This window comes from Engraulis encrasicolus, chromosome 3, assembly GCF_034702125.1.
Source record: "Engraulis encrasicolus isolate BLACKSEA-1 chromosome 3, IST_EnEncr_1.0, whole genome shotgun sequence".
Taxonomy (NCBI): domain Eukaryota; kingdom Metazoa; phylum Chordata; class Actinopteri; order Clupeiformes; family Engraulidae; genus Engraulis; species Engraulis encrasicolus.
Genome location: NC_085859.1, coordinates 28,505,059 through 28,510,058, shown reverse-complemented (window position 1 = coordinate 28,510,058; position 5,000 = coordinate 28,505,059). Strand labels below are relative to the sequence as shown.

Here is a 5,000-nt window from a genome sequence, read left to right as displayed (position 1 = left end):
GCACTTCCGAATTCACTTTGAAGTAGGGAAGCGTTTGAAGGAGCGAGCAGGCCGGAACTCCGTAGTTCAAAGGAGAGACAAGTCCGCTTCCAACAAAGAGCAAAACTATTTAATGTCGCTGTAACGACTGAGGATTCCGAGGTCATGTAGGGAAACAAGGGGGAAATAGAGGACAACGTTCTTCAACAGAGGAGGCCAATGGCAGTCACACTTTACATTACACTTAGCTGGCTCTTTTACACAAAGTTGGGATGTAAACAATTTATGTCGATGAATCGACTTTTCTCGATTAAAACGTTTATCGATTAAAAAAATGAATATTGCAAGTAATCGCCAACATGACTAGTGAGAGACCCAATGGAAATGAAATGGGCATGAGGAAGTGTGTACGAAGAGGGGTGTGAAGAGTGGGAACATTTCAATCATCTTTAGATTAAGAACATAAATAGAAAAAAATAGCATTTTATCTCATGTTTAATTGTAATTTTTAGATGTAATCTTTTTGGGGGTTTTTGGGGGAAAATTTGAGATTTTGGGGGAAAATCACAGCTCATCAATTAATTGTAAGTCGATCAATAAGGTCAATCAACTAACACTTAATAAATTAATCGATAATTTGCATCCCTAATACAAAGCAACTTAGTTATTTAGGAACAGTACACCGGTGACAGTACTTGGGGTAGTATGGGGTTAGGTGTCCTGATCACGGGCACTTCAGCCATGCTTGAAGGTGTAGAGAGAGCAAGAATCTTGATGGTAGGGATGGGATTTGAACCTGTAACCTAACTATTGGGCCACAGCTGCCCACATGCCCACAGCAACCATCACCAGGTCCATAAATGAATTAATCACACGCGCACGCACACACACACACACACACACACACACACACACACACACACACACACACACACACACACACACACACACACACACACACACACACACACACACACACACACACACAATCTCTCTCTCTCTCTCTCTCTCTCTCTCTCTCTCTCTCTCTCACACACACACACACACACACACACACACACACACACACACACACACACACACCATTGTTTTCTTCTTTTGTTTGGCCATGCAAACAAACAGCCACTCAGACACGCGCGAGATGGGCCCTTCGCCTGGCCAATGCTGCTCCATGGGTCCACTTGAGGACCACTCCACCCAGTCATTACTGACTCCCGCAGCGCTGAAGAGGCACCTGAAGAAAAGAGCTTCTCTCTCCAGTGAACTCACCACACTGATTACAGCCCTGGCCTCGCCTCCGTACTTCACATTTCAAGAGTTTGTGGACAAGAACAGTATGTTCCAGACTACTGTGCAATATTGGACATTTTTTTATTTAAAAAAAAAAAACTTTTTGAAGGTTTCGACAGAATAAAGAGTTACCATAAGTTTCTATGTTTAGAATGGTGTATAACACCAAATACTGTATGTAAAAGGTACATCCTGTTCCTGAGATACAACTGATATTTATATAGTAGTGTCTGATTCATCACTCAAACATACACGTGACATAATTGGGTCTACAGCAGAGACACCAACAGTCTTACTCAGGAGACACAGAAACACAGAAGCTTTTGTTACATCGTAATGTATATTGAATTATTGCAGCATAGAAAAATAATAACAGCCTGATACTATGTGCTTTGAAACAAACTATTTAATACGTTTTAATTCATTGTATTCTGACTTTTCTGACACCCTTTCGGCTGAGATATTAAGATCCTCTTCCCGTATTTTCTCTGCGTTTCAAATATATTACACATTCCACTCAGTCTGGAATGGGTCTAACAGTAAAAAAAACAAAGTTGAGTAAACATTGAATATATGGAGCAAAATCATCAGTCTTACTAGTTGCACAGATTGCTTACGTTTTCACAGCAAATGAAGAGTTCAGATGCAAAACCCCATTTCTGAAGACCTGCACTTCTATATTTGTAGAGAACCCCATTGTTGGTTTGGTTTACATTCATGTACTTGATAATACATATAAATAGTTATATTATGTAAATAAAATAAAAAATATTCAATTTTGATAGTTTTGTATTAAATAAAAATGAATTAAGATTATTTTCTGAAAAGGCACTTAGGGGGTTTTGCATCTGAACTCTTCAAATGTATCCCACTATTTCCCATATGATGGATATGATGCGTAAGTGCTTGCATTAGCTATTCATCAGGTGATTTCAGACACAACCCTGAGGCAACAATAACACACATATACAGTGCATACATAGAATACGTTGCTGCATTTTCCCCTCACGTGTATTTTTCACCCAAGTACGTTCTCCCCTAGATGCTATTTTTTTACACTCGCAACCTAAACAGCAAACGTCATCCATAGCAGTCAATTTCTAGATGGTGCATCGCTGCATGCACACTTTCAATTTCAAAGCATTCGGGGTGCATTTCTCGAAACCATAGTTGCTAAGAACGTTAGCTACTTTGTGGTTTGCAATGCAATTTCCAATTGGCAACTACCCAATTGCTAACTGGCCAACAACTATGCTTTCAAGAAATGCACCCCTTTGGTCAAAAAATACTAACCAGAATGCATTGAAATGCCAGAGTGCACATGTGCGCTGCACAGCAATGAGTCTTCACGAACGCGGCCTACAGTACAGTAAGTCTCCTGGAGCTGTATATTGTCACTCACTGCTGCCCAGCGGTGGGCTCTTTAATTCGGCCGCCCCAAAAGCACTAATGTGAATCTGAAGCATATTCAGCCTTAACTCCTCACAGGGTTCTCATGGCCCACAGCTCCAGCTTTGTGTGCCAGTAAGTGGTGGTGAGCAACCGCAAGCTCATCTCTCTTCCTCTCCCATCACCCCCCTCTCCTCATGTCTTTTTCTCTCTCCTCTTCCTCTCTTCTTTTCAACCCCTCTACCCTCTCTGCTCCTCTTTATCATCCTTTTCCTTGACTCCTCATGCCAAGGCAAAATCATCTCTTCGACCCCACCCTCCTCCCTCCTCTCTTTCACCTCTCTTTTCTCATCTCTTTTTTTCAGCCCCTCTGTCCTCTCCTCCTCTGTTTCCTCATTTCCCTCCTCTCCTCATGCAAATGTGAGCTCATCTCTCTTCTCCCCCACCCTCCTCTTTTTCTCCTCCCTCCCTCCTCAATCTCTCTTCTCTTCTCCTCCAAACCCGCTCTCTTCTTCTTCCTCTCCTCTTCCTCTCCTCTCCTCCTCTTCCTCTCCCATTTCCACCTCTCCTCAGGCGAAGAGGCGGATGGATGACTGGGGCAGTGGATAACTGGCTGGGGTCTGTGAAACTGGGCCATAGGTCCACCAGCAGCTGTTCAGTGCTGATAGAGAGAGCAGGGCCACTTAAATTTTGTGTGGCGTGCAAAGCCGTCTCCCAGGGCCCAGCAGCCTATTCACTCACCATTACACGGAAACCAGCCCCCGAGGGCCGCGGTGAAGAAGACTTTGTAAGTGTATGTGTGTAAGTGTATGTGTGTAACTGTGTGTGTGTGTGTGTTAGCGAGCAGGCATGCATGCATGCGTGCAGTGCTATGTGCATGTGCAAATTGTGTGTGCATATGGGTGTGTGTGAGTGTGTATGTGTGTGCACGTGTGCGACTCTTTTAGCTTATCAACAGCAAAGTTGCACGCAACTACAGTAGATGTCGCTTGGGCACTTGAAGGTGCGTCAGCAGCAAGTGCCCTTAAGTGCACTCTGTGTTGCACAGCTAGACAGAAGAGCTCTCTCTCTCTCTCTCTCCCCCCCCCCTCTCTCTCTCCCCCTCTCTCTCTCTCTCTCTCTCTCTCTCTCTCTCCCCCCCTCTCTCTTTCTCTCTCTCTCTCTCTCTCTCTCGCTCACAGGGGAAGTGTGCACCTCACGGCCATAGAGAGAGTCATGCTTGTCACAGGACAATGGCTGCCGGCCGGGCAGTTAAAGCCACAGCAGCCAGGTGCAATAAGGGCAGAGGAAGAAGCAAGAGCAACGCGGCCTCTCTTCTTCCAGCCAGTCTCTCGTGAGTCGTGACCTGCCAGATGCAGGATGTTGACGCAATGACAGGAAACCAAGTCAGACACAGCATGTCTGTGGATGTAGAAAAGGGGATTCAGATTCATAGTATTGTAGACAAGGAAATGGAAGCATAGCAGACAGCACCGCCAGAGATTCTTTAAGTATAGAGATATGCCAACATAATAGGTTTCTATGGGCACCTAATGTGACCAGGTTCTGGTCTGCCTAAAGGGGCGTGTCATAATGCTCCTAGCATTGAATAGAACAGTCCTCAGGTCTGCCTAGGTCTGCCTAAAGGGGGATTTCCCCCCCAATAATAGAACCAGGAAACAATGGGCCAATGGAACCTCTCTCTCTCTACTCTCTCAGGCACCGCTGTACAGTAGACTAAAAATCTGGTTGCCATGGTGTATTGGTTCGGTTGACTTGCTGAGGGTTGAGAATGATATGTCAGACCTCTGAGTAGTTCTGCTCACATAGTTTGCTCACATGTGAGTATAAAGGCCCTATATGGAATAAGTAATATGTAGAATTCTGATGAAAATAAATAGTACAGTATGATACGTACATTAAATTAACTACAGTAGTCACGGCTTACTACTCACTCTATATACAGGTTGTGCATTACAGGTAGAAAGCAGTCATGACTTGCCATTCTCTCACCATCCCCATCAAATGACATACTCAACAAAACAATTCTCACACACCTACTGATGGCATGTGTTTCAGCAACTTCTTACATTGATCGGAAGATTATTAAAATGCCTGTCTCTATTACCAGGGTGGGTGCTACATTACAGTGTACCACAATTAGCAATTACTTGATGCCCTTATACCCACAGAACAGGGACAGTCCCTGAGGCACATCGGGGTTAATCGATGGGCTTTAAGGGCACTTCATCACTGGCCACTTCATTACAGCAAGGGCTATTGCGCTGTGCAATTCATTGATTTAATAATTTCATCTTGATTAGTATGGTCTTCAAACGGTATAATCGTAAGATAATGATCCT

The 5,000-nt window shown here is 44.1% G+C and overlaps 1 protein-coding gene across 1 annotated transcript in view; it reads right to left on the bottom strand.

Moving 5' to 3' along the window:
* Nucleotides 1–5,000, bottom strand: part of apba1a (amyloid beta (A4) precursor protein-binding, family A, member 1a) — a 104,421-nt gene that overhangs the window by 76,792 nt on the left and 22,629 nt on the right. The window lies entirely within an intron of this gene.